Here is a 24100-nt window from a genome sequence, read left to right as displayed (position 1 = left end):
TCTTTGAGATCGGAATGAAAACTGACCTTTTCCAGTCCTGTGGCCACTGCTGAGTTTTCCAAATTTGCTGGCATATTGAGTGCAGCACTTTCACAGCATCATCTTTCAGGATTTGAAATAGCTCAACTGGAATTCCATCACCTCTACTAGCTTTGTTCGTAGTGATGCTTTCTAAGGCCCACTTGACTTCACATTCCAGGATGTCTGACTCTAGGTGAGTGATCACACCATCATGATTATCTGGGATGAGAAGATCTTTTTTGTACAGTTCTTCTGTGTAGTCTTGCCACCTCTTCTTGATATCTTCTGCTTCTGTTAGGGCCATACCATTTTTGTCCTTTATTAAGCCCATCTTTGCATGAAATGTTCCCTTGGTATCTCTAATTTTCTTAAAGAGATCTCTAGTCTTTCCCATTCTGTTGTTTTCCTCTATTTCTTTGCATTGATCATTGAGGAAGGCTTTCTTATCTCTCCTTGCTATTCTTTGGAACTCTGCATTCAGATGCTTATATCTTTCCTTTTCTCCTTTGCTTTTCACTTCTCTTCTTTTCACAGCTATTTGTAAGGCCTCCCCAGACAGCCATTTTGCTTTTTTGCATTTCTTTTCCATGGGGATGGTCTTGATCCCTGTCTCCTGTACAATGTCACGGACCTCATTCCATAGTTCATCAGGCACTCTATCTATCAGATCTAGTCCCTTAAATCTATTTCTCACTTCCACTGTATAATCATAAGGGATTTTATTTAGGTCATACTTGGATGGTCTAGTGGTTTTCCCTACTTTCTTCAATTTAAGTCTGAATTTGGTAATAAGGAGTTCATGGTCTGAGCCACAGTTCAGCTCCTGGTCTTGTTTTTGCTGACTGTATAGAGCTTCTCCATCTTTGGCTGCAAAGAATATAATCAATCTGATTTTGGTGTTGACCATCTGGTGATGTCCATGTGTAGAGTCTTCTCTTGTGTTGTTGGAAGAGGGTGTTTGCTATGACCCGTGCATTTTCTTGGCAAAACTCTATTAGTCTTTGCCCTACTTCATTCCGTAGAGGTAGAGGTTATTTACTCATTTCCATTTGAATGTCCAGTCCAGTTGTCTCAGTTATTGTTGTTTAGTCACTAAGTCATGTCTGACTCTTTGGCAACCCCAAGACTGTAGGCTGCCAGGGTCCTTTGTCTGTTGTCTCAGTACTGATGGTTGAAAACAACAGCTCACTCAATAGCTTTCACATCTTTGTCAATTATCGATTAACTGTGTAAATATGAGTCTATTTCTGGATTCCATTATGTTCCAACTTTGTATTTATCTATATTCCAAGCTCTAACTGAATACTGTAGCTTAATGGTAAATCTTGCAGTCAACATATATTTTATAACCTTGTTTTTTCTTTTGCAAGATTGTTTTGTATATTCTAGGTCCATATGAATTTTAGAACTAGATGATCAATTCTTGTAAAAATACTTTACTGGGATTATGATTGGTGTTGTGTTATGGCTCAGCATGTGGTCTATTTAGCTGAATGTTTGCATGCTTTTGGAAAGAAAGATAGCCTACAGTTTAGGGTATAGTATCTATAAATGTCAGTAAGATCAACTTGGTTGATAGTGTAATAGTTCTGTTAATTGCTGAGAAGGGATACAAGACTATCCAAAAGTAATGTTAGATTTATTTAGTTTATCTTTTAATTTTGTTAGCTTTTGCTTCATGTTATTTGAAGCTTTATAGTTAGATGTGTACACATTAAACATGTTTTATCTTCATGATGTATTAACTCTTTTTCATGATTAAATCTTTTATTTTTGATACTACTTGTCTTGATGTCTGCTTTGTCTAATGTTAATATGAAGTGAAGTGAAGTCACTCAGTTGTGTCCGACTCTTTGCGACTCCATGGACTGTAGCCTACCAGGCTCCTCCGTCCATGGAATTTTCCAGGCAAGAGTACTGGAGTGGGTTGCCATTTCCTTCTCCAGGGGATCTTCCTGACCCAGGGATTGAACCCGGGTCTCCCACATTGCAGGCAGACGTTTTACCATCTGAGCCACCAGGGATGTTAATATAGCCAGTGATAAAATCTTTTTCATGATAAATATTTGTATTTCATCCTTTTCATTTGTATTAAGGTGTATCTTTTAAAGATGTACTATAGGGCCTTGTTTTTTTTTTTTAATCTAATCTGATAATTGCTTTTTTGTGAAAAGTTTGGCTCATTTAAAATTAATACAATTGCTGATATGATTGGATTTGAATCCACTGTTTTATTTACTGTTTCCTTTTTGTTCCTTTGCTTCCTTTGTCCTACTTTCTTTAGGGCAAAACAAAATTTAAATTTTAAATTGGAGTATTATTGGTTTACAATATTGTGTTTGATTCTGCTGTACAACAATGTGAATCAGCTATGAAAGTGAAAGTCTTAGTCGCTCAGTCCTGTCCAACCTTTGCAACCTCATGGACTGTAGCCTGCCAGGCTCCCCTGACCATGGAATTTTCCAGGCAAGAATACTGGAGTGGGTTGCCATTCCCTTCTCCAGGGGATCTTCCTGACTCAGGGATTGAATGTTGGTCTCCTGCTTTGTGGGCAGATTCTTTGCCATCTATGCCATCCTGTGTATACATACATCTCCTACCTCTAGAGCCTCCATCCCACCATAGGTCATCATAGAGCACCAAGCTGGGTTCCCCGTGATATACAGCTGCTTCCTGCCGACTCTCTATTTTATGCATGATAGTATATGTATGTTGATGCTACTCTCTCAATTTGTCCCACCCTCTCCTTCCCAAATATTAAAAAAAATCTATTTTGATAATTATATTGACATTTAGCTCTTCTTCTTTGAAAGGATTTTAATGCTGCTCTAGGATTTGCAAATAGCATCTTTAATTAATAAAAATCTTAGAGTTAATATTATGTTAGTCCATACAAAGTATGAGAGTCTTCCATCAGTGTAATACTATTTGCATCTCTGTCCCATGTGTTTTTGCACCATATGCATTGCACTTAAATACATTATGTTTGTTTTTAAGTATTATATAACACACAGAAATTAACATTTTGTTATTGATTGCATTTTATGTTTTATATTTTTTCAATATTTTTTGATGGATTAAACATTGCTACAATTTTGCTACTACTCTGTTGAAATGTGGAATCTGATTTCTAATGCTCTTGACTTGGGGCTGACTTTAATGCTTGATCAATAAGATACAGTAGAAATTGTGTTATTCTTTCAATGATAGCTCATAGAAAGCCTTGCAGCTTCAGACTGAGTTTCTTAGAGCATTTCCCCTTATAGCTCAGCCATCACGCTGTGAGCAGCTCAAGCTATATGAAGTCTCCGGTAAGCTTCTAGCCAGAAACCACATGAAAGAGCTCAAGTAAGTATTGCCCAGCTGATTTCAATTAACCCACAGGCCTATGAGAGAGAAGAATACATTTTTTATATTAAGCTACTAATTTTGGGGTCAGAAAGATCCTCTGGAGAAGGAAAGGGCAACCCACTCTAGTATTCTTACCTGGAGAATCCCATGGTCAGGGGAGCCTAGTCGGCTATAGTCCATGGGGTTGCAAGAGTCAGACACAACTTAGTGACTAAACCAACCAGCCAACTAGCTTTTAGGCTGATTTGTTAGGCTGTTATAGAAAATGTACTCATATTCTTATCATTTCTTCTAACAATTATCACCTGGTGTCATTTGCCTTTAGCCTGAGGAATTTCTGTTAGCATTTTTTGGGAAACAGATCTTTTATGCTGAATTTTTACAGTTTTTGATAATCTGAAATGTCTGGTTTTCACCCTAATTTTTGAATGGTCTTAATGGATATCGAATTCTAGCTTGACCATTTTGTTTTTCACTCAGTGCTTAACTATTGTTGTTCCATTGTTGTTTAGCCTTTTCTGTTATCATGAGAGGTTAGCTGTGATTTTAAAATCATTTTTCTCATTCTACTTTAAGAATTACTTTTCTTTTGATTTAGCATTTGATTGTGGTCTAATTGTGCTTTCTATGAACTTATCCTGCCTGGAACTTGGTTTGTTTCTTGGTTCTAGAAGTTGACATTTTTCATCAAATCTGGGGAATTTGGGGGCATTTTTTAATTTTGGAAGTTTCTATTCACATATCCTCATGCTCAGATTATTTCCACAGTCATGTCTTGATAATTTTGCCTCTTGCAGCTATCTGTATCTACCTCAATCCTACCATTGTGGATTCATACCAAATTAGTGTATATATGTAACATACTGTCGAGGTCAAGATAAATTCTAATGCTTCATGGGGGCATCTGCCAAAATTGCAGACACTGGCTACCTCGATAGAATATTATTTTCTTGGTAGTGATCCCCACAGATACTATTAAGGTTCTACATAGATAGTAACTTTCTGATAAAATCATTGAATTCTTTCTATCTGATATATACTTTATTAATCCAAGAGCATTTAGTCATTTGTTCAAAATGTTCATTGAGCTACTACTGTATGCCAGATATTGTTTCTGGGTAAGGACATTGGCTAAGAAAATGCCTTAAAAAAAAAGTTATATTAATCAAGACAGAATAGGTTTCCTATAAGTGCAGAAATACTAATCAATGGAACAGAACAAAAGTTCCCCAAATCAATCTATACATGTAGGGAATATTCAAGAAATAATTTTTGATTCAGGATATTTCTCACCAATAAATGATTTAGTATTTAAACATTGAATAATTGAAAATTTACAGGATTGATTTACATTTCTCTTTCTGGAGGGAAAATGCCTTTGGTTTTTATGATGTTTATGCTATTGTAGGAGATAGATAAGAACTTATGAAATTAAAATGGATAATTTCATGTGGTAACAAGTTCTTGGGGGCTTCCCAAGTGGTGCTAGTGGTAAAGAACCTGCCTGCCAATGCAGGAGATTTAAGAGACACAGGTTTGATCCCTGGGTCAGGAAAATATACTGGAGGAGGTCATGGCAACCCACTCCAGTGCTCTTGACTGAAGAATCCCCATGGACAGAGGAGCTTGGTGGGCTCAGTCCATGGGGTCACACAGAGTTGGACTGACTGAAGCAACTTAGCATGCACAAGTCCTTAAAGAATCCTGGGCTGAGATACTGCCATGAGGAGGAGGGGAAGAAAGAAAGAGGCTTTCTGGGCTCAAGGAAGTTCAGGCAAGTTCTCAGAGGAGGGGATAATTAAATGGAGATCTGAAAAATAAGAGGTGGGGGCCTGGGGAGAAGTGATGGGAGTGAGTTCCAAAGGGTGTGCTTACATGTCTGCTCAGTTCTGTATGACTCTCTGTGACCCCGTGGACTGTAGCATGCCAGGCTCCTCTGTCCATAGCATTTTCCAGGCAAGAATACTGGAGTGGGTTGCCATTTCTTCTCCAGAGTTCCAAAGGGAGGAAGGAGCAAAAATATTGAAGAGAAAACTGAGTATTTTTTTATACTAGTTAATCATTTGGCACATAAATAGGTACTGAATTGTGAAATGAAATTCATATTTTATGGCAAGACAAGAAAGATATAAACAGAAAATTTTTTCTCTGCCCTTTGGCCTCCTCACTCCCTGCACTGTGCATTGTTTATCTGTATTATGTGTTGAACAAACTGGGTCTGATCAGCAGAAGAACCCGCTCAACCAGAAAGAGCTACATTCTCCCAACAGCAACAACTCCTTTAAGATAACATTCCTTCCTAATCTCCTAAAGGCTCAAGACACTTAGATCTGGATTGTGTAAACTGTCAATAATGCACCACTTATTGTATAGACCTCTGTTTCAAAAAATGCCTGTAACTGTGCTTTGACTTCTAATGGGTGGAACAGTTTTCCGAGCTTTCTGAGATGCTGTTCCCAGGTTAGAATTCTCAAATTCTTCTTGAATAAAATTTTCCATTTCATTTTTAGATTGATTGATTAATTTTTCTTCGACAGTCTCATAACATCTCTTGTTATCATAAAGATGGTAGTTATCACTTTTTGAGCCCTTTACAAGGACTTCATGTTTATTAACTCATTTAATTCTCACAACTATTCTATAAGGTCAATATGTTTATTAGAGAGTTGACAACTTTGTTTTGGAGAGGTATAGCCATTTGAAGAATTTGGATTCAAAACAGTCATTTTATCCAATGACTGTTTGGATATGGATTTATTTATTTATTTATTGTTTATCCAATCCGTTTTATCCAGCCTGTTTCTGACTTACTGGTTTATACTTCTCTTCTGCCATCCTAGCTGGATTTGGAGTTTTATAAAGAAAATGTTTTAATTGGCCTGGGCTGCAATAACAGAATATCATCGACTGGGCTTAGCCAACAGACATGAATTTCTTCACAGTTCTGGGGGCTGGAAGTCCAAGAACAAGTTGATAGCTGATTTCATTTCTGGTGAGAACCTGCCTTCTGGCTGGCAGAGTTCTCTGTCCTCACATGGTAGGAGAAAGCTCTGGTCTCTCTTTCCTTTTTTTTTTTTTTCCCCAGAACATTAATCTTATCATGGCAGTTCTACCTTCATGATCTCATTTAAACCTAATTAACCTCCAAAAGTCCCACCTCCAAATACCATCACATTGGGGTTAGGGCTTCAAAATTATGAAATCTGGGGGGACACATTTTATCCATAGCAGATGGGAAACATGAATTGTACATATTGGATATTCCCTAAAATTCTCATCAAAAAATACGAAAGTAGTATTACATGCACGAAAACTAACTAATTTTGCCCAGCAAATTCCTACCAGTTTTCCAGGTTTCAGTTTAACTGCTAATTTCCCAGGAAGGCTGGCTTGGCTGCCATGGTACCTTGCTTATCCGTCAGTGATTTCTTATCTGTTCTCTCTGACTTGGTGAGCTGTGTAAAACCTGTCACCACTGTGTTCCTGGTGTGTGGTGGTGCAGTATCAGGTACAAAGTATCTGCTCAATAAGTATTCAATTGAATTGATGTATGTGTTAGTCACTCAGTCGTATCCGACTCCCTGTGACCCTATGGACTGTAGCCTGCCAGGCTCCTCCATCCATGGAATTCTCCAAGCAAGAATACCAGAGTGGGTTGCCATTTCCTTCTCCAAAATTGATGTGTGATCTGGGGCAAATTAAAAGCTCTCTAAACCTTAATTCCCTCATCTGTAAAGTTTAATCTACTTCATTCAGTTAAGAGAATTTGGTGAACTGGTAGATAAGAAAATATTGTCTCTTTATTCCCCCTTTGCTTCCTCATCCACCATTTATTCTGTTTTAAAGTTCTTCACGTTACTCACACAACTGAGCCCAGGCGCACACAAACACACCCACACCCACACCTTACGTGCAGTGTACCATATGATTTAGCTATCTGAAAATGTTAAGCAAACTGTGACATGTGATTTCAAAATGGATCTATATTTCTGAAGCGGTAGCTGTAATTCTTTAAATGCCAAGACTAAAACAGCACATGGTGATTGTTTTGTCTAAAGGTGACCTTTATCACATCGAAGGCAGAGGTAATAGGTTTTTCTGTATCTGGTATAAAAGGTTTAGATAGACCGTGCAGCATTCAGTTCTTTGATACGCCTAAGTTAAAATTTGTTGTTGTTTAGTTGCTAAATTGAATCAGGCTCTTTTGCACCCCACGGACTGTAGCCCGCCAGGCTCCTTTGTCCATGGGATTTCCCAGGCAAGAATACTGTAGTGAGTTGCCATTTCCTTCTTCAGGGGATCTTCCTGACCCAGGGATTGAACCCACATCTCCTACATTGGCAAGCAGTTGCTTTACCACTGAGCCACTAGAGAAGCCCAGTGAAACATACAGAGTAACAATAATTTTCAAGCAGAAAATTAGGTCACATTATCTGAAAAGCATAAGCTTGCTTATCACGGTAGTGAGATGAAATATTTGAAATTATGACTATTCTGAAAAATCTAAAGTGGTATGAAAAGATGAGCATGGGTCTAGCTGATTAAAAAAAAAATTTTTGTTGTTGAAGTACAGCTGATTTAGATGTTGTGCCAGTCTCTGTTGTACATCTAAGTGACTCAGTTATATACATATATACATGTTTTTTTTCCTTTTTAATTTACTTATTTTGGCTGTGCTGGGTCTTCGTTGCTATCCGTGGGTTTTCTCTAGTTGCAGTGAGAGAAAGGACTAGAATTGAGGACGGTGGCATGGCTGTGCTGGGTTAGGGAGAGAGCTGAGCATCTAAGACTTGTATTCCAGCTTTTAATAAAGTCTAATTTTCATTCCTTCAACTCTACTCTGCTTTCCAAGGCATTGGTGCCTCCAGTGGCTGAGATCCTCAGGCTTTCTGTGAGACATAATTTTTTTTTCCCCCCACCTCTGCTAAGCCCTTTACAACTTCTCCATCTACTTTCCATCTTTCAAAATTTGTTAATCTCATTTCTGCTTTCATCTTCTTTCCTAATCTCTTTGTACTTTTGCATCTATATCTTTTTTTCTTTCATCCTTATATCAGGTAGCTTAGGAAGCAGAGAGACCATCTGCCATATGTAACTAAAATTCCTAGATATTTTTATAAGCTGGAGAATATAAATTCCATAAATAGACTCAGAGTGGAAATAGACTCAGAATGGATTAAGCAGTGATTAATAATGGTTTCATTGACTAAATGTTTAAGTCTAGAAGTTTAGAAGTTCATGATTCTGAATGCTACAGTACAAAGAAAAACAGTTTTATAGTTACCATTAGCTGTACACTGTTTTGGTCACTTGTGGTGTTGTTGTTTAAAACAAGAAGTGGTGTTACTGCTTTTATTTGGAGCCATAGACCTAGAAGGGACGCATGTATATTTATCACTTCTTGTTCTGCTCATTCTCTGACAAAAGCGCTCATACACTGAAACTGCAAAGCATGAGGGGGAAAGAAAGAAGGAAAGAGGATGAATTTTCCCCTCTTCAATGATTGAGTTGGCAGCACCAGCCACTACCAAAAGAAATCTGCCCAGCGTCTGTTTTAATCAAACATATTTATAACTCAGTCCTTTACATTTGTAATTTAACAATTGAATTAGTTGCATTTAACTGGCAGCAGATGGTGTTTGATTATTGCCTTCCTAGAAGAAAAAGAAAAAAAAAAGCCTGTCAATACTTGTTAAATATGGATTAAGCCAAGGGTTACTGAAACTCCTTGCGTTTTCATTAATACAGTTCATTCAACTTGAATTTGGCAATTAAAATGTGTAGAAATCACATTAATTCCGTATTCATTATGCATCTTGGCACCTCAGCTGCAAAATGAAGTAGTTGGACAGTGAGTTCCTCTTGGAGATATAACTTATTTTTGCTATTTTAAGTTAGAAAATAAAATTGTCCCTGTGTAAACATGGGTGGAAGTTTATATTTCAAAGTTGATAATGTTTGTTAGATGCTTTCCTCCGGCATGGAGTCAAGGGAGACCTGGCAGCCTGTTCATCTGCTGGGCATTCTCTCTGGTTAAAAAGGAAGGTGGCTCGGAGCGACCACTAACACGGTCTCACTCACCACCCAAGCAGCAGATTGAATGTAAATGATGTTTTCAGCTCTTTAGAAACTGTAACCACATTTTTTTTTTTTTAAAGTAAATTACTATGCAACAGGCTTATAAACCTGCTCAGAAGAATTGAGAATCTTTTTTAAAATTGACCGAGTTCAATCTGAAGTAACTGTGGTTATCTTGGAAGTTTTCAGGATGGAATGAATGTTTGACCGAGTGGAACACATTGCATTATATACTGAAGAAAAAACAATCAAGTCATTTTGTCTCAGGCTTGAGGGTTCCTGTGTTTTTTGTTTTTCTTTTTTTAATGAGAGTTGACTTTTTAGAGGGTTGGTTTGGTTGTTATTGTTTTCAGGGTGTTTGCCTCTTGGGGTTTTGCCTTATCTTTCATCTTCATGATATTTTTCTGGGAAATCTGTTTCAGGTGAAATGCACGGGTGGGCCCTGCTAAAGCATCCTTTCCTCCCTCCAGCGCTCAATTGATCTTTCTCTACTCAGTGGATCCATCACTTTGCTTTCAATTGCTGAGTGTTCATCACTCATTTATTTCCTGACTGTCTTAGATGTCTTTTTCTTCAATTTAGAAAAATATCTTTTGCCAGTGATTGTTTTAAAAAGAAAGTCTTTAAAAGGGATGTACATGCATGTGTGTGTGTGAGAGTGTGTCCTGAAGTTCTAGAATAGGATAGGAATAGATACAGAAAAAGATATGGAAAGGCAGATGTATTCTGGCATTTGAAGGAACTTTCCAGTAAACTTCCCTGGTGGTTCAGACAGTAAAGAATCTGCCTGCAATGCAGGAGACCTGTGTCCAATCCCTTGGTCGGGAAGATCCCTGGAGAAGGGAATGTCTACCCACTCCAGTATTTTTGCCTGGAGAATTCCATGGACAGAGAAGCCTGGCCGGCCACAATCCATAGAGTCACAAAGAGTCAGACACCACTGAGTGACTATCATTTTCACTTTCACTTTTTTCAATAAAGCAGGACAAAAATTTTACAGTCTGTTAGGGTTTGGGCCCCTTATCTAAAGTTGGTCTGTCACAAGTTAGGGAACATAGTAAGTTGAACTATATATATATATATATTTGTAGAAAATCAGCAATTGAACATCAGTAATTTTATATGATGCAACATTATACCTTAAAGTTTCCTTTTTTAAATTAACAAGACTTGAATTCCCTCACAGTCCTGTAGTGAGGACTCTGTGCTTTCACCACCAAGGTTGACAGTTTGATCCCTGGTGGGGGAACTAAGATCCCACAAACCCCATGGTCTAGCCAAAAATTAAACACACACACACACACACACACAAAACAGGATTGACAAGACTTGGTAACTTACTGTATTTTGTGGTGAAAGAAGAGGGAGTTAAGTGAATTTGATAACTATTGGTTTTGGGTATTTACCTTGAATTTAAATCCATGGTCATTAACATCAGGATAGATAACATCTTTCCTATAAAACTTTGTTTCAGGCACATTTTTATGCTGCCTATCTCTACCCATCTATCTCTCTGTCTGTCTCTCCATCCATCCGTCTAATCAGTGAATCCTCTTTTCTGTGAGAAAATATCAATATTATTATTATCCCTAATTGGCATCCCACTCCAGTATTCTTGCCTGGAGAATTCCATGGACAGAGGAGCCTGGTGGGCTACAGTCCATGGGGTCATAGAGAGTCAGACATGACTGAAGCAACTTAGCACACTAATTTATGGAGCAGGAAAGGGAGGGTTAGAGAGAGAGGTTAGCTAACTTGCCCAGATAACATAGGTGGAAGCTGGTGGAGGCTGGGTTCTTATTCAATCTCTCTCACTCCAGAGTCTGGCGAATAAGCCCCACATCATCCCTTCCATGGGCTCTGAATGCTATCCCTATCATATACTTGTCCTTGGTGCGTTTCATTTCCTCTTCTCTCCTGTAGGATTATTTTATACATCTCCTTTTTCCTTGAGCCTCCACTATCTTCTCTCCTGCATGCATGCATTCTCAGCTCATGACTTTGTTTTCCAGGTCTTTAAGAAAATTCAAGTAATCCAGAGGGGACAGAGGAGCCTAGTGGGCTGCCGTCTATGGACTTGATTGAAGTGACTTAGCAGCAGCAGCAGAGGGAACTACCTTCTGCTCCACCATGGTTAACTACCTGCCTTCTTAATATTCACTCTGCCCCATCTCCAGTGGACAATGGATCCACAGTCCCTGCAGCTCCTCCCCCAAGATGCTAGTGTATATCCCCTTTACTGAGTGCTATTCCTGTAGCAGTTTTCTCCTCTTTTGCATTGTTAACTGGTCCCTTTCTTCTGTGCTAGTCTCCTAAGCACACAAACAAGTTTCCATTTTCCTGTTCTTAAAAAGTGAAGCTCCTTTTATCTCACGTCTTTTTGTCAGTTACTCTCCCACTTTTATGAGCTTCCGTGGTGACTCAGAGGGTAAAGCGTCTGCCTGCAATGCAGGAGACCTGGGTTCGATCCCTGGGTCAGGAAGATCCCCTGGAGAATGAAATGGTAACCCACTCTGGTACTCTTGCCTGGAAAATCCCATGGACAGAGAAGTCTGGTAGACTACAGTCCATGGGATCGCAAAGAGTCGGACACGACTGAGCGACTTCACTTCACTTATAGGGGCTTCCCTGGTGGCTCAGAGGTTAAAGCATCTGCCCGCAATGCAGGAGACCTGGGTTCAATCCCTGAGTCGGGAAGATCCCCTGGAGAAGGAAATGGGAACCCACTCCAGTATTCTTGCCTGGAGAATCCCATGGATGGAGGAGCCTGGTAGGCTACACTCCATGGGGTCACAAAGAGTCGGACAGGACTGAGCCCCTTCACCTTCACTTTTCACTTTTTTTCACTCCCACTTTTATCCCCCTTGAGATAAAACTCTTGGAAAGAGTTATCTGTAATCACTTCTCCCAATTCTTCTCCCCGTTTTCAGTCTTGAACTCCAAGTAGGCCCTTGTCTGCTGCCCCCGACAAAGTCACCAAAAAGCTTCACAGGGTTGCTGTATCATCGTTCTACTTTCAGTTGATCTCTCAGCTGCCTTTGACACAGACGATCTGTCTCCTCCTGAATTCCTTCTTTAATTTCATTTCTGGAATGTCTCACTGTCCTGGCTTTCATCCTACCTTCCCATCTGTAGCCTCTCTGCCACTTTTGCTCCTTATCTTTCTGACCTCGGAACACTGGAGTGGCCTAACATTCAGTTTCTCCTTTGACAACCTTGGTGCTTTCATCCTGTATCTTGGCTTTCAGTATTGTTTGCATCAACTTTTCCTGATGCCACTTGAGATCCTCATACATTTCATTTCAGCTCCTCAGCCTGCACCTTTTGTCTTCTGCCTCCTGCATGCCATGCACTGTTGGTGTCCTCGGAAAATTCCTAAGTTGAAATCAAATCCCCAAGGTTTGCAGCTTGATTAGGTCAAAGTGAATGAAATCCATGCCCTTATAAAAGAGACTTCAGAGTGCTTTCTCATCCCTTCCTTCATGTGAGGACATGGAGAAGATGACTGTTGTCTATGAACCAGGACATGAGTCCTAAAAACTGATACTTGCATCTGGGCCTTCCCAGTCTCTAGAACTATGAGGAATAAAATTCTGTTGTTTATAAGTCACTCAGTTTATGGTATTTTATTACAGATGTCCAAATGGACTAAGACATGGCAAGAAGCTTTTCTGTTAATGCCACCTGGTGACCTCCTCGCCTATGCAACCCATCCCTACGCCACCGGGAGGCGAGATCAAGTGGGTAAATTCTCTCCTTTCCCCCCACTTTTTGGCTTTCTTATCATAGTTTTCTTATTCCACCCCCTGGTGCTTTAGTTTCCATCACTACTACACAATTCTCCAAAGAATGGCAGTGAGCAATGAATAACACTCACATTTTCTTCTAAGTACTCCAAACATAGCCTTGACAAAAATATATCTTTTTATTAGATTCCAGAATTGTCCACAACAATCATATTCTAGTCTTATTTCAGATTGGATGCTCTATCACATTAAATTATACTTACTATGTATCTTTGGATTGTTTCATAAGTAATTTCTCTGTTTCTACAACATACCCACACTTCATGGTAATAGTATTACTTTTCCTTTCCTAATTTTACTTTCTACTTACCTTGTTGCTGTTCAGTTGCTAAGATGTGTCTGACTAGTCATGGCTGACCAGTGTGTCTGACCCATGGACTGCAGCATGCCAGGCTTCCCTGTCCTTCACTATTTCCTGGAGTTTTCTCAAACTTGTGTCTATTGTGTTGGTGATGCCATCCAACCATCTCATCCTGTGTCCCTCACCTTCTAACAATTATAGTTATCTTGCCTTCTATATACTATTCCACATTCTTATTGATTGATTCTTTTCTTTGCCTTACTTCATGAATCTTTCTAATTTCTCTTAGTCCTGTTTGCTTTTGTTAATCATCTGCCTTAAAAGTACCTTTCAGTGTGTTCCAACAAGTGTCTCTGACTCATGCTTTCTCACTCCAAACCCATACCATATGCATCATATAGTCTCTGACTGGATTTTATTCAAGCATAATTCTAAGGACTCTGAACACATCCAGCCCTTTAGAAAGCTGAAGCGAAAGTAGTTCAAGAGAGAACAGAATGGTGAATAGAGTTAGAAATGCAGATGTCTTTGTTTACCATTGAAGAGCAAAGAAAGGGGACAAAAAATCTTTCTCTATTATTCACTTGGACATCTTCCTGCTCTTTCAGGCTTTTGGAGCACTCTTCTGTGAAGTTTTGTAATTATATCAAGCAGCCTGTCCTGTGGCTTCCTCCCTCCCTCCCTCCCTTGCCTCTGCACTCTTGCCAGAGAACAAAGGACAAAGGTCAAGCACAAAAGCAAATGTCAAAGAACTATGAATCACTAAGATTTAATCACAACGTTTGGCATATTCCATGTCTGATTTGTCTGTGTGGCTTCTCTCTTTAAATCTACAATGCCAAGTCTTCTCTATGTCATGTGGAGGGATAAGAGTTTTTGGCCATTTGATAGATAACATAATATGGTCCACATTCTATTTATTTTTTCCTAAACACAGACACACATGAACACCAATGAATTTGTTTTTCTTCATTTATAATTATGTATTTCCTGCACTGGTTGCCTTAACATCAGAGAGTCCATCATTGTTATGATGTTGCCAAGCTGTGCATCCCTTGCTACTTGAATCTTCCAAATTATTAGTTTCAAATTCCTTCCCTTTGTAATTCTTATCAGGCTTTCCTGGTGGCTCAGCATTTGGTGACACTCTTCTCTAGCTGGTTGGCTCCCCCGACATTACAGCAAAGGCTTTTGATAAGACAAAGGTGAATTTATTGCTAACCATGGTAAGGGAGAACACCACCTTGCAAGGCTTTGCCAGAGAGATTCATTTCATAATATGCCCTTTCCCTTAAATTTGAAATCAATATTTTATCTTATTTCTTAAAATCAAAATCAATATTAAATGCAATGAAAGAGGAGTCCGGCAGGGCCTGAGGGCTATGGCAGACAGCCTGGCTGCTGAAGCATCTTATTTCAGTGAACTCGGCTGCACTCTGGGAGCCTGACTCAAGAACCAGAATCTCTCACAGTCACTTCTCAGTAGGATGGGTTTTGAAGACTTGAGGTTGCTGGTGGGTTGAGATCACCACCTGCCTCTACCTGCTGCTAAGACTTTGGGAAAAAGTTTACCCTTGTGCTCATAGAAACTCTAACATTTGTGGAAAATCTGAGCTCTCCTACACTCTCTTCACGTCTGCACAGTTGGCTGTCTATACTGTATTTATTTTATGGCAGAAACTCATAATAACAAACACCCACCCCACTGAGGGGGAAAGCAATAGAACTCCACAGTTTGAGAGGTCATACAGTTTTGATTCCTCCAGGGTCTCCGGATGGCTGTTGCTCTGCTGGGAATCTGATCATCACACTATACGTGCAAGTCCCGTGGGACCCAAGTTTTCACCATAACGTTCTCAAGTCTTAAAGGCAAAAACCATATGTTTATTTGGAGGGAAAAAAGAGCCTGCTCTAACACAAAGCTCTTTCTCTAAGGTGTTGTCACTGGCTTGATGATAATGTTTATACAGTGAAGGATTGCTTTCTAGAAAGTTTTCTTGCTATAGTCACAGATTCTTGCAATCCAAGCCCCCTTCCCTCTTTTGTCCAAGGTTGTTAGAAGGTTATCTTCCTGCTCTTCCAGCTCTCAGTCCTTTACTCATCATGAGGACCCTCCCACCACCCCTACTTAATCAGTTTTTTGTCTTCCATTTTGGGATCTGCTCTTAGATTTGCTTAGCAAAAGTAGTGTAAGAGGAAAGCTGGTGAGATAAGGTTTGGGAACTGGTGTACTTGTGACCTTGCAGGTGAAATGGACACCACTCTGAGTGGTTTGTGGAGCAAAATAATCCCTGACACTTATTTGGTGATAGCCCACCTGCTAATGATTTCACCAATAGTGACCTGGGAAATCAGTGCCCTCAAGGATACAACCATTGAGGTATTTGAAAGACTGGGGGAAACCAAAGCTTTCAAAGGTGACAGAGTTGGATGGTTACTGCTAAGTGGTTATTGGTGCCCTGCAGGTCCTTAGAAGCAGTTGAGGGCTCAAAGTGAGAGCTCAGCAGTGGAAGAGTGAGGATGGGCATGGCTGGGCAGGAGACAGGTGCCGAATAGTTACAGCTGCAAAGCTCCAGAGATGTTTAAATGTCCATCCAGGGCAGGCCTGCTATTTTAAGCTAGGACACTGGCTGGGCAGAAAAAACCTCATGGAAACATATACATTAGCATATGTAAAATAGAAAGCCAGTGGGAATTTCGTGTATGATTCAGGGAACTCAAACCAGTGCTCTGCGACAACATAGAGGGGTCAAATGGGGAGGGAAGTAGAAGAGAAGTTCAAGAGGGAGGGGGCATAAGTATATCTATGGCTGATTATGTTGATGTATAGCAGAAGCTGACACTATTGTAAAGCAGTTATCCTCCAATTAGAAAAAAACTCCATGTGGAAGCCCCTGGGGATTCTTGCTCTGAAGAGTGCCCTGAATCCTCAGAACTTAGTGTAATAGCATCATGGATCAGGGAAGGGGTTGGCCTGCTGTTGACCTCTCCCCTCCACCTTGGGGTCATGGGATGTGTGGGGGATCTGTGTTGTGCGTGTAACTGTGGATTGGCCATGAGCCTCTCTCGGCAGGTGTACTGGCTGTGTCCCCTACTCAAGTTGGCTGTCCCCTCCCCAAGCTGGCAGTGCTTGGTGTTAATGAAAAGAGCGGCTAGCTGCTAGAATCACTGTAAACTGCTGGACACACTGAGTATCTGTCCTTTAAACACATCTGATGTGCTTTCATCTCTGCAATTCTGAGTTGATGCATCCCTTCTCCCAGAATGGGCAGAACAACTAGAGTGAAGGCAGAGGGGAAAGGGTGTCAGGGGAAGGGGTGTTAACGTTCTTGCCGATGTGAAAATAAACGAAGACCGCCCAAATGAGAACACACAGAGGCTTTTTATTCCAAGCTTGGTATAGCAAGGGTCAGTGCCATCACTTGCACAGACTCAAAGGCAGGCAGGAAGTTTCATAATGAGGAAAAGGGAGGGCTTTAGGTGGGATTTGATGGATTTTGTTGCCATAGGGAAGCTGGAGGTGGACCAGCTAATAAAAAGTGAGTCATGTTACGCATTGGCTTGGGGGGAGCATATTTAACTTTTTTGGATTGATCTTGAGTTGGAAGCAGGAGCAACCCCTTGTCTTTTCACTATCTCTATAGTTTTGCCTTTTCCAAAATGTCATATCAGTTCAGTTCAGTTCAGTCACTCAGCCGTGTCCGACTCTTTGCGATCCCATGAATCACAGCACGCCAGGCCTCCCTGTCCATCACCAATTCCAAGAGTTCACTCAGACTCATGTCCATCGAGTCAGTGATGCCATCCAGCCATCTCATCCTCTGTCGTCCCCTTCTCCTCCTGCCCTCAATCCCTCCCAGCATCAGAGTCTTTTCCAATGAGTCAACTCTTTGCATGAGGTGGCCAAAGTACTGGAGTTTCAGCTTTAGCATCATTCCTTCCAAAGAACACCCAGGGCTGATCTCCTTTAGAATGGACTGGTTGGATCTCCTTGCAGTCTAAGGGACTCTCAAGAGTCTTCTCCAACACCACAGTTCAAAAGCATCAATTCTTCGGCGCTCAGCCTTCTTCATCACAGTCCAACTCTCACATCCATCCATGACCACAGGAAAAACCATAGCCTTGACTAGACGGACCTTAGTTGGCAAAGTAATGTCTCTGCTTTTGAATATGCTATCTAGGCTGGTCATAACTTTCCTTCCAAGGAGTAAGCGTCTTTTATGGCTGCACTCACCATCTGCAGTGATTTTGGAGCCCAGAAAAATAAAGTCTGACCCTGTTTCCACTGTTTCCCCATCTATTTCCCATGAAGTGATGGGACGTAGTTGGAATCAAATCATGTATAGCTTTCAGACTTACTTAAGTATTTAATTTCCCTTCTTTTCATAGCTTATTTCTTATCACTACATATTATTCCATTGTATAGATATATTGCAATTTGTTTAATAATTCAGATATTGAAGGACATCTTGATAATTTCTAGTTTTGGTGATTTTATAAAGTGTTATAAATAAGTTGTGTTAACACAGTTTTCAAATAATTTGGTTAAATAGGAGTGTGATTACAGGGTCATAAGGTAGAATATGTTTAGTTCTGCAAGAAATTACCAGCTATCTTCCGAAGTGATTGTACCAGTTTGCATTCCCATCAACAGGGGATGAGGCTTTCTCCCTTTTTGGATTTTAGCCATTTTAATAGATGTGTAATATTATATCATTGTTTTAACTCACAGTGCCCTGAACACGTGTTATGTTGATTATCCTTTCATATGCTTATTTGCCATCTGTATATCTTCTTTAGGTGAGGTATCTATTCAAATTTCCCACATTAAAATTTTCCCCAGATTTATGGAAATATAATTGATGTATAACATTGTCTAAGTTTAAGACATACAACATGTTGATCTGATGCACTTAAATATTGAAAAATGATGACTGCCATCACATTAGCAAACACCTCTGTTATGTCATGTAATGGTAATGACCATAATTACCATGCCGTGCGTCATATCCCCAGAATTTATTCATCTTCTGAGTAGACGTTTATAAGCTTTGACCAGCTTCTCCTCATTTTCCCCCATCCCCAGTCCCTTGTAATCACTACTGGATTCTCCATTTCTATGAGTTCAGCCTTTTCCACATACAAGTGATATATATCATTTGTCTTTCTCTGTCTGGCTCTTTAAGCATAATGTCCTCAAGGTCTATCCATGTTGTCCCAACTGGTGCTATTTTCTTCTTTCTCAGGGCTGAATAATACTCCATGTGTACGCGTACCGCTTCTTTATCCATTATTCATCTGTTGACAGACACTTAGGTTACTTCTGTAACTTGATGGTTGTGAATAATGTTGCAGTGAATATGGGAGCGTGATACGTCTTCAATATCCCATTTTCATTGCCTTTGGCTACATACCCAGAAGTGGGATTACTGGATCATGTGGTATTTGTATTTTTAATTTTCCGAGAAAATCACATAACTGCTTTCTAAAGTAGCTGTACAATTTGCATTCCCAGCAACGGTAAGCATGAGTTTCCTTTTCTCCACATCTTCACCAACACTTATTTTCTCCTGTCTCTTGAAGACAGCCATTCTAACAGGTATGAGGTAATACATCATTGTGATTTGGATTTGGATTTCCCAGAAGATTATTGATGTTAAACACTTTTTAATGAACCTTTTGGTCATATCTACATCTTCTCTGGGAAAATGTTTATTTGGTTCTTCCCATTTTAAAATTGAATAATAATTCTTATTTTTGATATTAAGTTGTGCGAATTTTTTAAACATATTTTAGATATTTGCCTTTTATCTGATTTACAAATATTTTCTCCCATTTCCATAGATTGTCTTTTCATTGTGTTGATGGTTTCCTTTGCTTTGCAGAAGCTTTGAGGTTTGATCTAGCCCCACTCATTTAGTTTTGCTCTTGCAGCCTTTGCTTTTGACGTCAAATCCAAAACAAACAAACATTGCCAAGATGAACGTCCAGAAGCTTACACCCTCTGCTTTCTTCTAGGAATTTTATAGTTTCAGGTTTTGGATTGAAGTCTCTAATCAGTGTTTTTTTTTCTTCTTGTCCAATTTTGAATTAGCTTTTTTTTTTTCATTGTTGATATTTCACAGTTCTCTGTTATTTTAGACCCAAGACGTTTATCAGATAATGTACTGAAAAAGATTTTCTCTCAGTCTATGGCTAATCTTTTCATTCACTTAGTCTTTCAGAGAGACATTGTTAATTTTAATAAAATCAAACTTATACATTTATCCCCTTTTATATATAGTGCTTTGGATATTACATGTAAAAAATCATTGCCAAGCCCAAGGTCCCCTCAATTTTCCCCTATGTTATTTTCTGCACTTTATAGTTAAACTTTTTACATTTTGGTTTATGATCGACTTTTGAATTAATGAAAGTAAAAGCTCTAAAGTCTGTGTTTATATGTTAATATCTTTAAAAATATATTAATATTTTTCCTGTGTGGATGTCCAGTTGTTGAAAAGGTTATTCTTTCTCTGAATTGCCCCTGCTCCTTTGTCAGAAGCCAACTTACTGTATTTGTGTGGATCTGTTTCTGGGCTCTCCATTCTGTTCCATTGATTAGTTTTAACTCTTCTTTAACCAGTACCACATTGTTCTGATTACTAAAGCTTTATACTAACTTTTGAAATTAGGTGGTATATTCACACTGTTGTGAAGTCTTCAAATGTTCTTCAGGATTGATTTTTCTGAGCCTTTGCCTTTTCATGTGAACTTTAGATTCATTTTGTGAATATTCATAAAATAACTTGGTGGATTTTTATTGGAATTGTGTTGAGTTCATACATGAAGTTGGGAAGAGCTGTTAACATTGTTGTCTTATCCATAAACATGGGATGTTTCTCCATTTATTCAAATTTTCTTTGATTTTTTTAGATTAAAACTTTATATTTCTGTATATTACTCTTATGCATATGTTTTTAGATTTATATTTATACATTTCTTGGATACTTATAAAAATAGTTCTGTGTTTTTAATTTCAAAGCCTAATTTCCATTATGGTATATAGGAAAGTGGTTTACCTTATATACTAACCTTGGATCCTGTAACCTTGCTGTAATCACTTGTTTGTTTCAGGATATTTTGTTAATATGTGATTAAAAAAAATTTTTTTTTACATGTAAAATTGTCATAAAAAATTGAAGAGTTTTATTTCTTCTTTCCCAATCAGTATATCGTGTGTGTGCGCGTGTGTTTCCTTGCTGCATTATGTAGGTCTTTCAGTATGATATTGAATAGGAAAAGAGGACATTCTTGCCTTATTTCTGATCTTAGGGAGAAAACACCTAGTTTCTCACCATTAAGTATGATATTAGCTGTGGGATTTTGGTACATGTTCATCAAGAAGATAATTTCTTTATATTCCTGGTTTTCTGAGAGTTTTTTAAAATTATAATTAATGTTGGATTGTGTCCAATACTTTTTTTGCATCAGTTGATATAATCATAATTTTTCTTATTTATAGACAGTTGATGTGATGGATTACATTAATTGATTTTGAATGTTGAACCAATTTTACACATCTGGAATAAATTCCACTTGGTAACATATAGACTGGCATATAGTTTGGACATGATGAAAGTGACTTAGCTTGCATGCACACACATTTATTTTTATACATTGCTGGATTTGATTTGCCTTCAGTTTGTTGGGGATCTTTACATCTATGTTCATTAAAGATTGGTTTGTAACTTTTCTTCCTTTGTCTTTTGTCTGGTAATAGGGTAATGCTGCCCTGATAGAACTGGAGTAGGAAACAGCAACCTACTCCAGTATTCTTGCCGGGAAAATTCCAAGGACAGAGGAGCCTCATGGGCTACAGTTCACGGGGTCACAGAGAATGGGACACAACTGAGCACACATGCATGTCTTCATAGAATAAGTTAGGAAGCATCCCCTCTGCTTCTGTCTTCTAGAAGAGGTTGTAGACAATTGGAGGAATCAAAAGGGTTACTAGTTCATGCCCTTCTTTTCTGGAAAATTTTTACTTCAAATATTGCCTGTCTATATTTCTTTTTTTTAATCTCTCTTATAAGTTTCATTTAGTCATATGTTGGATTCTATGATTCTATGTTCCAGGCTGTTAAACTATACTTTAAAATATTTGCATACATCTCAATGGTGCATTTTGTATATTTAAAAAATATCTATCTTCCAATTCACTAAATTTTTATTCATTTTTTTTTCTTCCTGCCTCTACCATTTACTTTACTTTCATTCTCAATGATTATATTTTTCCTGGGCACTTTTATAAAATCATGCTTAGTCTCTTTCCTTGTGCTTGTTTTAAAATTTTAATCTTTTAAACTCTTTGATAAATAATTTTTATTCACTATTACATAATGCTGGTGTATGACACTTTGGGTATGTAATTGTACCTTTGTTTATTTGATTATTTGTGATGGCCCAGAGTTATATAGACTTGTTTGTGATTTGCCAGTTAATTTTTCACCGAGTTCTTATTTGGATGATCATAACCTATGGGAATCCTTATTGAAGGTGTCAGGAATTTATTTCCTCGCATATTCTTCCTCTGGCTTTCTGCAGTGATAGCAATTGGATTTCCCTATGCTATATAAGGAGAAGGCAATGGCACCCCACTCCAGTACTCTTGCCTGGAAAATCCCATGGACGGAGGAGCCTGGTGGGCTGCAGTCCATGGGGTCGCGAAGAGTCGGACACGACTGAGCGACTTCGCTTTCACTTTCACTGTCATGCATTGGAGAAGGAAATGGCAACACACTCCAGTGTTCTTGCCTGGAGAATCCCAGGGACGGGAGAGCCTTGTGGGCTGCCATCTGTGGGGTCGCACTGAGTCAGACACGACTGAAGCGACTTAGTAGTAGTAGTAGTATGCTATATAAATCCAAATCTTTTTATGACCTTTCTCAGTTCATCTTTCAAGATTAGGGTTATGGGTCACTTCAATCTATAATAGAGCAAGTGCTTTCTCATGTCTTCTTCATGCATCTTATACCTTCTTTCAGTCATTTTGAACTCATCTGAAATTTTCCTTAAAATATTCTTTAGTACCATCTTTCAGTAATAAACTCTGAGTTAATGCTACTTCCTTTTTCCTATTTCTCTTCCAACTCTTGGGAATTTTCTTTGAGTTTTATGGGCTCAGGATTCAATTATATATTTTAAAACAGTTTATATTCCACTCCATCTATCATCTAACTTTCTTGTATTTTGAAAATGCTGCTTTTTAAATATAAAGTATAACCTACCACTTTTTAGCCAAAATTAGAATCAGTGTGAGTACATTTTTTTATAAATGTCTCATATCACCTTTCCAAGTTGTAATTTCAAGTTAGGGACATTGTCTTTTTTTTTTTTTTTAATTGTGTCTTTCCTATCTCCCTAACCCCCACCCCCAATGTCTAGTGTAAAGTAGCTTCTCAATATTTTAAAAAAGATAGAATGGTATGTCTTTCTAAAATGAATATTCTCTGTCACTTTGCCTCTTGGAAATCTCACCTTTATATTGCCTTATGAAATTATTGAACAATTATTACCAATTAAAATTACATAGAAGGCAATGGCACCCCACTCCAGTACTCTTGCCTGGAAAATCCCATGGATGGAGGAGCCTGGTAGGCTGCAGTCCATGGGGTTGCTAGGAGTCGGACATGACTGAGCGACTTCACTTTCACTTTTCACTTTCACGCACTGGAGAAGGAAATGGCAGCCCACTCCGGTGTTCTTGCCTGGAGAATCCCAGGGATGGGGGAGCCTGGTGGGCTGCCCTCTATGGGGTCGCACAGAGTTGGACACGACTGAAGTGACTTAGCTTAGCTTAGCTTAGCTTAGTCCTTTTTTAGACTATGTAATTTTAGAACTCATCTCTCGAGTTCTAATCCAGGTATGTACCATCATTTAATAATCATGTGGTTTTGGACAACTGAGTACTATTTTTTAAATTTAGATCTAGGGAAATGCAAGATGTTTTGGATATAATGAGACAGTGTATATAATGCACAGAGCCCAGTGTACGAGCACTGGATCTCTAAGACTTGTTCTTTTCCTCAGTAAACTAGATAAAAACGTCCCTGGGTGCTACCAGGATCATTTTATACCCCTTTTGGTATATGTAGAGAAAAAGTGATTTACTATATTATCACTTGACTATAATTTTACCTTTTGGCCACAAAATATAAATTTGCTTTATTTACTGGATTATACTGATTTACTTTGGGTGCCACTATTCCAGTTCATTTCTTGTCTAAATGATGAATGGCACTTAAACAGTATAGAGTAATGTTAGTTTTAGGAGACAGTAACGGTTAATAAAGGAGTTTCCCAGCTGAAACTAGGCAATCAACAGCTATGACAGCAATGAAATATGTAACTTTTTTCCAAATGGAAAATAGTGATCATATAAAATGTTAAGGGACCTGAATTCAGAGTTAGAATATAAAATTGAAATGTTTTTATGCTTTCATGCCTTTTTACACTCTTCTGCTTATTCTTTTTTCTTCTTTATAACATTCTCTCATTTCTA

General features: G+C 38.7%; 1 protein-coding gene across 6 annotated transcripts in view; it reads left to right on the top strand.

Annotated features, from left to right (window-relative positions):
• The window catches only part of MALRD1 (MAM and LDL receptor class A domain containing 1), a 743525-nt gene that overhangs the window by 148966 nt on the left and 570459 nt on the right, over positions 1-24100 (top strand). The window contains exon 1 of one of the 6 annotated variants that reach the window (XM_045162715.1): positions 13085-13190. The exons of the other annotated variants lie outside the window; for them this stretch is intronic. The gene's annotated coding sequence lies outside the window, so the exon portion shown is untranslated. Of the gene's footprint in view, positions 1-13084; positions 13191-24100 lie in introns of those variants that run through there. 6 annotated transcript variants of the gene reach the window in all.

This window comes from Bubalus bubalis, chromosome 14, assembly GCF_019923935.1.
Source record: "Bubalus bubalis isolate 160015118507 breed Murrah chromosome 14, NDDB_SH_1, whole genome shotgun sequence".
In the NCBI taxonomy this organism is placed as follows: Eukaryota; Metazoa; Chordata; class Mammalia; order Artiodactyla; family Bovidae; genus Bubalus; species Bubalus bubalis.
Note: the sequence above shows the minus strand (reverse complement) of the source record. Positions and strands in the feature narration are given on the sequence as shown.